The following is a 12,356-nucleotide window of genomic DNA, read 5'->3' on the forward strand; positions in this document are numbered from 1 at the left end:
ATGTTCTTATAAGACCCTACCCCACCACCCAGGGCTGACCAGACCCGACTGAGGGTCCTTGCTGAACGCCCTCACAAGAGCCCTCCCCAAGACTTTTCTATATAGAAATATCAAAGTCAGTCCCTCTTTGTGGTTTAACCCGTAACATGTATGACTCAAGATCTACAATGAGAAAGAATGACTTGGATAATCCGGGTCGTAGCACTCGGCCTCTGGTTCCGGTTTTATTTTGTTTTGATGTTTAATTTCTGGCTGTTTCCTTGTCTTCCTCATAGGTTCACTTTTAATCCCTCCTTCAGTTACAACCTCCTCCCAATAATTCCTTCCTTATTCCTAACCAAGTTCAATTTGGATTTCGTCTGCCAGCAACTTGAGGGGATTCCGATAACATATGATTATTGTCTCCCTCCTCAAAGGAGGAACATGAAAATGCTAAAGGATTCCGTGGTGATTCCAGCTACAACTTTATTTTAGCTAACCTTGATAGGTGGCTTACCACAAGTTTAGCCTCAAGGGTTAGGCTGATATCAAAGCAAAAGAGAAAAAAAAAAAAATGTCGATTTCCACATTGTTGGATTTCCACACTAATGAAAGGGCAATCGCTGTAGGAGATAGTGGGAAACATTAAGGATTTTCAAAAAGGGCTTCTTTCTTTTGTTCTTTTTTTTATTATTATTATATTTTTAAAACTCCTTTGCTTCCGAACCCTTTGCTCCACAGGCAGTGCAGCTGGGGAAGCCATGGGTGTCTCCCCTCTCTCTACCAGGAAGGCCCCAACGACTTGCCTCCTGGTCATTGCCCTAACTAAACAGGGTCCAAGGCTGGGAGAAATCAAAGGAGTTATTTTTACAAAGGAGGTTTTTTTGCATGCTGTGCAGGGCCATTAAGGGGCCTGTCTGGCTGGAGCTGGGCCGTCTGACGCAACTATAGCAGGAAGGAATGGCGACAGAGGGCCCTCTGCTCAGGCGGCCCTTCCCCTGCTTTTCCTCCACTCCTGCCATCCCTGCAAAGCCCACGTGCACGTGGCAGCAGAATCGCCAGCGCCTGTCTGCGTCAGGACAGCCTTTGAATCCCACCTAGGGCGGCAGAGCTGCCAAGTGTTTGCTTCGCAGGCAGTGTTTGCTGCTGGTTTGGTTTTGCTCTGTTGAAAGAAACCTTAAGACAACACAGCACTGCCATCAACATCCCCACCGTGTCAGAGATGGGGAGATGAAGGGGACAGACGCCACCCCCCAGGGTGGAGAAGACAAATTAAGATTTGATCAGGCCAGGCAGCACTTTGGGAGGCCAAAGTGAGAGGATCACTTGAGTCCAGGAGTTCAGGATCAGCCTGGGCAACGTAGGGAAACACCATCTCTACAAAATGTTTTTAAAAATTAGCCAGGTGAGATGGTGGGCACTTGTAGTCCCAGCTACTTGGGAGCCTGAGGCAGGAGGATTACCTGAGCCCAGGAATTTGAGGTTACCACAACAAGACCCTGTCTTTAAAAAATAAAAAAATAAAAAAGATTTGATGAGGCATGCAATACCCCCACCCAGGACCCTAAAGTGGCCAGGCTTCCTAACAACACAGAGACAATCCCACAACAAGCAGTTCTAGTCTGTGTGTGGGACTGGCCAGCCCTGAGCAGGACAGGTGCGACTCTACCACCTACTGTGCAGCAAACTACTATTTTAAAAAAGAAAATCTGAAATCTTCACTCCCCACCCATCACATCTCCTACACAAGAGCCCTTCCTTCCCTGCACCATCGTGGAGGAAGTGTAAAAGCACTGCAATTAGGTGCTTTCGTCTGAAGACCGGCCTGATGTTAGCCACATTAAATCTAGAGGGTTAGATTTTTAGCTGCTGTGAGTGTGCAGCCCTTAACAAATATACATTAAGAATTGCAGAAGGAAATGTCCAGAGATGAACCCCTGCACAAGTGGGCTTGTTCTTTGGTACCTTGGCAGAAAGGACCATGTCCATACAGGGAGTAGCTTCATTTAAGGCTGCACAAGTTAGGCTAATTTTTCAATGTGTCACTGAGTTAGCAGAGTGAGGATTACTTATTTTTTTTAATCATTAAAAATACTTGTGTTGAGCATGAGAACCAGTGAAAGTATTTTATTATCTGAACTGTATTCGGATCTACTGTTTATTACTTTTCCTTGTTTTTAAGCCCTTAATCAAAGATTTCACAGCACTTGGGCAGAATCCTGCGGATTTGTTTTGCAAATGGGCTTTCACATATGTTAACTGTGACTTTTGTGAAAGAAACCCAGAGCTGCCTTGCAGTTAAAGTGGTAAAAAACAGATTTTTATCCAGGAAAGATTGCAACTGGGGAAAGGAGACCTCAGGATAGAACTGGGCTCGGTTCCAAACAGAACAAGGACAAGTGGGGATTTATAGCCGAGGAGCATGTGTGACGGGTGGGGGTGGGTGGTAGATGGAAGTTTCTAAGAGGAGACATGGAGGGTGAGGGGGCTTCTTGGTGAAGGCAGGCCAGGGGTCGAGACGTCGAGGGTGGGGGCACGAATGTGATCGGACAGTGAGGGGGTCAGGCATCGAGGGTGGGGGACTGTCTCTAAAGTGGCTTAACAGGGTTCCTGCTAAAACTGGGCAATGCTGGCCCAGCAAGGGCAGACGCTGAAGCCCAAGGTTGAGGCCAATTCAAAAAGAAGCCTAGAAGGAGCCTGACTAGAGTTAGGTGACGGAGAGAGTCTTTGTCACATTTCTCATCCAGAGTTCACAGAGCCAGATGAGTACTGTCCCCTTGGAAGCAGGCTCCTGAGGAGGCCACGCTACTGCGACACCGTTTAGAAGTATTTCAGGATCCTCCTTAAACACCGCCTACAGAAAGGGCACATGCTTTCGAGAGAGCCAGACCTGGGCTTGAAGTCCCGCCTCACCATTCACTTGCCATCCAACCTGACAATTTACTTCTCAGCCTGTTCTTTCATCCGTGAACTGTGGTTACTAATACCTACCTTTCAGGGTTGTTGAGAGATTTGGAGAAGATAGTTGGTGTGAAGCAGGGGGACAACTTTGGAAACACACAAAGCCTAAATAAACAGCTATTCTAAAGACTGCCTTTAGAATATCTCCAGTGGTTACAATCTTGGGTTTTCTGGATTTTTCAAACGGCCTAAGTTTATTCAAAGCCCATCAGGGAAAAGATGATCACACTGGGCAATACTGTTTCTGGTCAGAAACAAAGTTTACCTCCTACATAATAAGGCTGTGCTTTTCACGTTACTTGGAAATTGGTTCTGAAGAAAGTGCCAAAAAGAATTTCCAAAGTGGCCGCGCCATGCCTTCGGGGGTGGTTGTTAGTTGTCCTCTTTCAGTCTGCTCAGCTGCAGCTAGCACTGCGCCCTTCCCCAGAACAAGTCTCAGATCCAGTGTCCTTCCTCACCAGGGCTGCCCGGCCCTGTCCACCCGGAGGCTTGCCCTGTAGTCACCTTCTCAGACTGGGTTTCTAGTGACACTGTAACAAGGGCTGGCCTCCTGAACTGGCCCCTGGGTCACTCTGCTGCCAACCAAACCAGACACCCAAGTGTCACACATGTTGCCTTCTTAAGAAGCTGCATCTACCCTCAGATGCCAATATCACCCCAGCCCATGGACCTTGGCTCTTCCCCAGTCCCAGCAAGTTACCATGCTGAGCCCTCTCTGTGCCCAGCTCGCCCTCGGCACGCCGGCTCTCCTGCTGTTGGAAATAGGTCCTGCCACACAAGGGAGAATCCCTGCACAAAGGTTTAGTCAAGCTCTTTGCAAGCAATAGAGTCAAACTCTGACTGGTTTCAACAGAAAAGTAACGGCTGCTGGAACTTGACAGAAGATGAGGAAAGGCTGGTTCAGTGAATGCACAAGAAGAAGAAAAACAACATTGGCTGGGGCCAGAGCCCCAATCGTGCCTGAGCCCTACTGGTGAGGACACCACTGCCACCAGCTCTGAATGCCGGACCTCATGGCTCCAACCACCCCCTCGGCACTGCTGTCTGTGGCCCTCGTCTACTGCCACCGCAGATGTGCCCCAAGTGGAGTCTCCATTATGCCTGCGTCTGTGCCCGCATAGCTTCTGCCTCAAGGGATGGAGGGAGCCAGTTTGGTTGCTCCACCCCAGGTCGCAGGTCAAAGCCGCAGCTTTGAGAAAGCTTGGGAAAATGTCTGGCATCTTCAGCTTCTACGACAGGTGCCCAAAAAGTAAGTATGCACCATAGGTAACCAGTTGTCCCCAAGGCCTTGGATGCTGTGTCTGCTTCGAAAAGTACATCCATTTGAAGTCAGTAAACTTTAGGTCACTGGAATTTTAAAAATTTTTAAATTTGGGACACCATCCTGGAAAGCCTTAAAAAGGGTTAAACTTTTAGACTCAGAATTTTCACTTCTCAGAGTCTGTAATTAGGGTATCATGGTCGGCGCGGTGGCTCACGCCTGTAATCCCAGCACTCTGGGAGGCCAAGGCGGGCGGATTGCTCAAGGTCAGAGTTGGAAACCAGCCTGAGCAAGAGCGAGACCCCGTCTCTACTATAAATAGAAAGAAATTAATTGGACAACTAATATATATAGAAAAAAATTAGCCGGGCATGGTGGTGCATGCCTGTAGTCCCAGCTACTCAGGAGGTTGAGGGAGTAGGATTGCTTGAGCCCAGGAGTTTGAGGTTGCTGTGAGCTAGGCTGACGCCACGGCACTCACTCTAGCCTGGACAACAAAGCGAGACTCTGTCTCAAAAAAAAAAAAAAAAAAAATTAGGGTATCGTGTAACAGACTAAGACATCTTAAAAAAATGTTTATTGCATGATTAACTATTACAAACTGGGAAAAAACTCTAAATGTTCAACAGAAATTTATTGTTTGCAAAATTATGGTACAGTCACTTACCAGTACAGTATGCAGCCATTAAAAATTACAATGATATTAATTTTAAAGATATAAAGCAAGATATAAAACTGCCTACATTTAAGGCAAAATTATACACAGAACAGCCTCGATCATGTGAAAATATTGACAAATAGGTGGGAAGGTAGACAGAAATAAATATAACAGGAAGGTAGCCATGCTCACAACTGGTAGAAACTGTAAAATATTTATTTTCTTATTTCTACTTTCTGCATCTTTATGATTTTTATTACAAAGGGGATGTATTGACTATATTATTTATAAACTGACTATCTTTCTTATATATTTTTAAGACTGATTTTAAAAATATCTGTTTCATTTCCTTTTGGTCATTCCTAACCTAACATTCTATTAATTAAGTTAGCTTATCGTAGGTTTAAAAAGACCAAGAGCCATACAGTTCAATGCAATGAAACACACAGTTCTAAAAGCCACCTTATGGACAACTGGGGTTAGCTGAGTAGGGAGTAGGCATTAGATGATTTTAGGAGATTATTTTTGGAGGTGTGTTAGTTTGAATAGTTGCAATGTCTGTGATTTAATTTTTTTTAAAGCAGCAAAAATATATGTAAAGGAAATATAGCAAAATATTAAGGAGAGACACATATGAAATATTCAAAATGACTGAAAGTAATTAGGTAGATAAAGGAAAAGGATGAAAAAAGGGTACAAATATTAATCCAAAGAAAGATGGTATAGCAATATTAATATCCATTAATATCAGTGTTTAAAGCAGAAAGCATTGCTAGAGATAAATAAAGACACTTCATCATGAGGAAAGGTTACATTCACCAGAAAACATAAGAATTCCTAATTTGTATTCAACCTAATAACCTAGTCTCAAAATATATACAGCAAAAACTGAAGAAAGAAATGAAGGGATACTTTTGGTGAGAGATTTTAACACATCTCTCTCAGTAAACGACAGAATAAGCGAACACTTAAAATAAGCAAAAAGAAAAAATAAGCAAATCAGTAAAAACATAGAAGATTTGAACAAGGTTAATACACTTGTCACAACTGACAAAAGGAACACTCCCACCACCAATCTCACAAAATATTTCCTTTTCAAATGCACTTGGAGCATTTATACTTTTATTTTTTAATATTAGAGACAGAGTCTGGCTATATTGCCCAGGCTGGTCTAGAACTCCTGGCCTCAAGCAATCCTTCTACCTCAGCCTCCCAAGTAGCTGGGACTACAGGTGTGAGCCACCTTGCCCAGCTACTTGGAGCATTTATAAAACTGACATACACTGATAGCAAAGCAAGTCTCAGCAGCTTTCACATGACCAAAATCATACAGAATCTGTTCCCTGGACATCACAGAATTATCCTAAAGTATCACTATTAATAGAAATATGGATACCATTAGCAAAGAGATAAGTAAAAAATTCACAAATATTTCAAAATGAAGCAATATAGTTCTAAATATTTTGTGGCACAAAGAACAAATCGAAAAAGAAATTAGAAAATATCTAGAACTGAATGATAAAGAACAAGTCATCCACTTTCAGATGTTTTATGCCCTACTACTAGTTTACTAAACCAGGGTAGTCAGTCTTTGTGTAAAATAACAATACTTTTCTTACTCAAAAAAGAGTTATATAAGTATTACAGCTCTTTTAAAATTTGTTTAGCAGAAAACCAGAAAACTCTCCACATTAAAGAAAAAAAAACAAACCAAAAAACAGAGTTACGCATGTATATATGACCAGGCAAAAATATGAAGGTCATATTTTGAGAAATATCAGTTCTAACCTCTTCAAAACACAAGAGCCATTTTCAGGTGAATCTTTACTTTGCCCAGCCCTATACAATTTGAACAAGGCAATTAGTCCAACCAAGAGGCTCAAATGCATTTTTAATATGCAGGTAATAGTGTCGATTCAGTTTTATTAGGCAGTACTTCTTTCTGTTAGAGCAGAGAGAAAGAAATAACTAAAGCCTTCTGGCTGATTGACAACACATGACAGTACAGGAAGCATCACCCGAAGCAGATAAAATATGACAGATGAGGAGCTGCAAGTCTGAAATTGACTCTAAGAGCTTCAACTACGTCATTCAGTGACCTACACCATAAGGAAAGTGTCCCTGGGTCAGGAATTGAGAAAGGAGACATTTGGTGTCTGCTCCAGGCTGCACATTTTCAGCACACAAGGTCTGTGCTGAAGTCAGTACTCCTCATTGGGGCTCCCTGGCGATTACTCTGTGTCCTTGGGCTGAGTATACTGTGACACAGCACTGCCCCCACTGAGCACTTACTGAGGTCCCAGCATAAGCTCAGACACTCATGATAGCTTCTGAAGTAGCAAACTTAGAAAGCAAATATTCCGGCCAGGCGTGGTGGCTCACGCCTGTAATCCTAGCACTCTGGGAGGCTGAGGCAGGCGGATTGCTCAAGGTCAGGAGTTGGAAACCAGCCTGAGCAAGAGCGAGACCCCGTCTCTACTATAAATAGAAAGAAATTAATTGGCTAACTAATATATATAGGAAAAATGAGCTGGGCATGGTGGCGCATGCCTGTAGTCCCAGCTACTCGGGAGGCTGAGGCAGTAGGATCACTTGAGCCCAGGAGTTTGAGGTTGCTGTGAGCTAGGCTGACGCCACGGCACTCACTCTAGCCTGGGCAACAAAGGGAGACTCTGTCTCAAACAAACAAACAAAAAAAAGCAAATATTCCTCTCTTTTATACAATACTGCTTCCCTGTCCTTTTCCAAGTTCTACTTTTTTTTTTCGAATACGGTGGTGATAAGAATAATAGGGATGGTGTATTGAGTGTATAAAAACATGGCAGGCTGGGTACAGTGGCTCATGTCTGTAATCCTAGCACTTTGGGATGCTGAGGCGGGAGGACTGCTTGAGCCCAGGAGTTCAAGACAAGCCTGGGCAATATAGTGAGACCCCATCTCTACAAAAAGTAAAATAAAAAGTTAGCCAGGCATAGCGGCATGCACTTATAGTCCTTCCTATTCCTACTCAGGAGGCTGAGCCCAGAAGTTCAAAGTTGCAGTGAGCTATGATCTTACGATCTCACCGTTGCACTCCAGCCTGGGCCACAGAGCAAGACCCTGTCTCAAAAAAAAAAAAGAACATAGCAGACTGTGTGCTTTACACATATCATTACTGATCCTCAATTCTCACAACCACTCTTCAAGGGAGAGATTTTTCAACTTTCTACAGTGAGGACACCAGGCACCGAACGTTATTAGCATTTAACCTGGGCCAGAGGTAGGAGGGTGGCAGGGATGAGGTATAGCATAAAAGAGTTAAAAAGAGTTCCCTGGTAAAAACACGAGAGAGTGGAGCAGAGGGACAAGCATGCACATTTCATGAAAACGCCCAGACAGTTGACATTTCATGTCATGAAAGCCATTTCATGAAAATGTCTTCTCTGATCTTCTGCGGAGAACTAATCTATTGGGTTACTTAACTTGGTCCTACTGCCAGTCAGTACGGACCCCACATTAAAAACTTCTGGCAAAACTCATGCTTTTCCCACTATATTTCAATTATGTATTATGGAATATAATTTAAAATTATTTTTTTAAACACAAATAATAAATGATCTTTTTTAGAAAACTTCAAATGGATAGCACAACTTCATCTATAAAATATTTTTCTCAAAAACACCCAATATGAATCCAATCAAACCTCTAGACGTAATTTCCAGATTAGAGTAAATACAGGGAATACAGAAACAAGTTAAATGACACCAAAAGGAAACAACTGGCCCAGAACACTGGGCAGTATATGAGACAATCAGCGTACACTCTTTAAAAGTCTATGTCATTTAAAAGGAAAACGGCCGGGGAACAGCCCTATATTCAAAGAGACTACAGAGGCATAACAGCCAAATGTAATGTGTGAACTTTGATTGTTAAAGCTGGGTTGGAGAGTTAGGGCCATAAAAGATATTCCTGAGATAACTGAGGAAATCTGGATGTGGAATAGATGTTATATAATATATGGGATTGTTGCTAATTTTTTAAGTCACCTAAGTAATGTGTGATAATGATATTATGGTTACTTATGAGAATGGACTGATGCTTGGAGATGGATGTTAAATCACTCAGGGATGAAGCATGATGTTTGCAAATTCCAAATTCAGAAAAGAGAGAGAAAGACTATGTATGTGTATGAGTGCGTGTGTAGAGAGAGGGAGAAAAAGAAAGAGAACAAAAAATGTTAATGATTGGGGTATCCTGGGATTACAGATAAATGTGCATGGTATTATTCTTTCAATTTCCTATATATTTGACATTTTTTTGAAATAAAACATTCAGGAAAGGGAAAAAAAAAAGACACAAAATCAAAAAAACCGTAATAAGCTCCATGAATCCAGGTCTGAGATATTCTTGTTCACTCTTGCATCTCAGGGCCTAGGTACAGTGCCTGGCTCGTGGAAAGTGCTATAAATAATTGCTAAAAGAAGTGAGTCAGGGAAGAGGAAAGAAGATAGGAAGAGAGGAAAGAAGGAAGGAATGACAGAAAGACAGGGAGAAAAGAGGCGAGGGAGGGATGGAGGGAGGCAGGGAAGGCAGGCAGGCTGGCCAGCCAGCAGTCAGAATAAAGAAATGACTTTCCCTCATCCCATCACCCAGGAGTAACCAGAGTGAGCATGTTGTCGTACAACCTCCAAGACTTTTTTCACTACACAGACAAAACCATTTTTCAGTGTTGCATTTGTAGAATCATCAGATTTTAGAACCAAAAGTGCCCTGGAGATCATTCATATCCTTGTACAGTCAAAGAAACTGAAGCCCAAAGAACAAGGTGAGTCAGGTCACATGGCAGGTTAGTGAATGAGACGTGGCCCTTTGTCCTATGATTCAGGGTCTTTCCTTCACAACACACTGGCTTGCTTCTACCTTTAGAAAAACTATTAATCTCCCTACAATTTAAATGTAAACCCCAAAAGAGACATGCTTGGTGATCATAGGCTTTCATTTTACTAAAAGTAAAATTTTGCACAGCACGGTGGTTTTGATGGACTGTCAAGCTTGTCAAAGTAAGATTCCTTAAAGGACAAAAAAATAAAAGTAAATACTGGATATCATGGATTGTGCTAGGAGCTTCAATACCCATTATGTTAATTTAGTTCTTCCTACAGTCCTCTGAGGTAGGCATTATAGTTACAAAGTCTATTCCCTGTGACCTGCCTCTTCTAGTTAGAAGGTAAAGACAATTTTAACATAAAAAAGGGAAGGGAAGAATAACTAACAACTGAATTATTTCCATGAACCCTGTGAGCATTTAATAACTGTTTTTTTGATGAAAGAGAATAATTATGTATAGAGTCCTATGATGATTAAAAATTAATAAAAAAGAAAAATTCATATACCAATAAAATATTGGCTTAGTAAAATGATGTATCTATTGGAAAATTATTTGATAGGGAAAAAGATACAAACAGTAATTGGAATATAAGTATTCACTAGTTAAGAAAATATAATAGGAAAGCATATATATAGACCATAATTTATTAAATAGAAGATACTGATATTAATACAATTCATTTCAGGCTCAGTAATAATATAGGATTATTGTATTTTCACTAATTATGCCTAGTAATTCCTTAAAACAAAAACTCCCCCCTCCCAAACTGAGAAAAAGGGGAATGGTCGGGCACAGTGACTAACATCTGTAACCCTAGCACTTTGGGAGGCCAAGGCAGGAGGATCACTTAAGATCAGGAGTTCGAGACTGGCCTAAGCAAGTCTCTACTTTTTCTTAAAAAAATTTAAAATATTAAACAAAAAAAATTTAAAAAAAGGGGGGAATAATAACAATAAAAAGTGAAAGGAATGGTAAAATCTAATACATAAGAAAATAATCCACAAAATAGGTTTAAAGTAAGGCTTCTTCTAAGAATGCCTACGATTTACCAGCAGTGACTTAAATTTAAACAGAACTACATTTGCTCTTAGATTTGAAATGAATAGTTAAATCTAGTTTGCAAGGACTTGAAATTGAATGCTTCCTGGCCTCTCAGTTCTGTTAATCATCCCAGGAGGCTAAAAGCGATCAGAAGTTAATATTTAACATACATTTAAAAAATATTGGCCGGGTGCGGTGGCTCACACCTGTAATCCTAGCATTCTGGGAGGCTGAGGCAAACAGATCGCTCAAAGTGAGGAGTTCAAAACCAGCCTGAGCAAGAGCGAGACTCCATCTCTACTAAAAAAAAAAAAAAAAAAAACAGAAAAAAAAAAAATAGAAAGAAGTTAATTGGCCAACTAAAAATATACAGAAAATAATTAGCCGAGCATAGTGGCACATGCCTGTAGTCCCAGCTACTCGGGAGGCTGAGGCAGAAGGATTGCTTGACCCCAGGTGTTTGAGTATTTGAGGTTGCTGTGAGCTAGGCTGATGCCACGGCACTCTAGCCTGGGCAACAGAGTAAGATTCTGTCTCAAAAAAAAAAAAAAAAAAAAAAAAAAAAAAGCTACTGGTTTAGTTCTACTGTAACACAAATCATTAATAGGAGGCCCTCTGGCAAATAAGGGTTATAAACAAGTTTCGCTTGGTCTGCCCAAATGTTTAACTTTTTCTTTTTTATATGAATGTAATTATGAGGTGGGCTCAAACTCTCCAGTTCAGCCCAGTCTGTACCACTCCCTGTTATCTGACACCAATGGACTTCCTGCACGTTCACGCTAACTACCAGGTCCCTAAGGCAGGTGAGCGCGTGACCCTCAGATCTAAAATCTCCTTTGCCATTAACATTGTATGATTACTGTTTGGTTTGTTTAGCACTGCTTTCTAACTGGCTTCCTTTTTTAAAATGAAGACATTTCTAAGAAAGGTAATACAATTGTTCCAGAACAGTTTTAACGTAGATGAGTGTGTCAGAATGCCCTCTCTAACTAGAGATACAGAAAATTGTGATCATACTAGGAACTCATGAGACAGGTGAAAGGGAGAGAAAGAGCAGGTAAAGATGATATTTGATTTTATTACCAAAGTTCACCTGGCACCTTACTGGAGAAATGGCAAATTCCAGGGATGGAGCAGAGAAAATATAAGATAAGCCAATTGCTACAGAAAGGAAAGTAGTGCATCAAAGCATCATGGAGGCCGGGCGCGGTGGCTCTCACCTGTAATCCTAGCACTTGGGAGGCTGAGGCAGGAGGATCGTTTGAGCTCAGGAGTTCGAGACCAGCCTGAGTAAGAGCAAGACTGTCTTTACTAAAAAATAGAAAGAAATTAGCTGAACAACTAAAAAAAAAAAAATATATATATATATATATATATATATATATATATATATATATATTCATATATAAAATTAGCCAGGCATGGTGGCACATGCCTGTAGTCCTAGTTACTCGGGAGGCTGAGACAGGAGAATTGCTTGAGCCTAGGAGTTTGAGGTTGTTGTGAGCTAGGCTGATGCCACGGCACTCTAGCCCAGGCAAGAGAGTGAGACTCTGTCCCAAAAAACAAAAAAAAAGAAAAAAGCATCA

The 12,356-nt window shown here is 41.5% G+C and overlaps 1 long non-coding RNA gene and 1 pseudogene across 1 annotated transcript in view; one reads left to right on the forward strand and one right to left on the reverse strand.

The window, feature by feature from the left end:
* The window catches only part of LOC142874269 (uncharacterized), a 114,863-nt gene that overhangs the window by 60,408 nt on the left and 42,099 nt on the right, over nt 1–12,356 (reverse strand). The gene's annotated exons all lie outside the window — the stretch shown is intronic.
* Nucleotides 6,496–6,549, forward strand: LOC142874710 (uncharacterized; annotated as a pseudogene).

This window comes from Microcebus murinus, chromosome 12, assembly GCF_040939455.1.
Source record: "Microcebus murinus isolate Inina chromosome 12, M.murinus_Inina_mat1.0, whole genome shotgun sequence".
NCBI lineage: Eukaryota > Metazoa > Chordata > Mammalia > Primates > Cheirogaleidae > Microcebus > Microcebus murinus.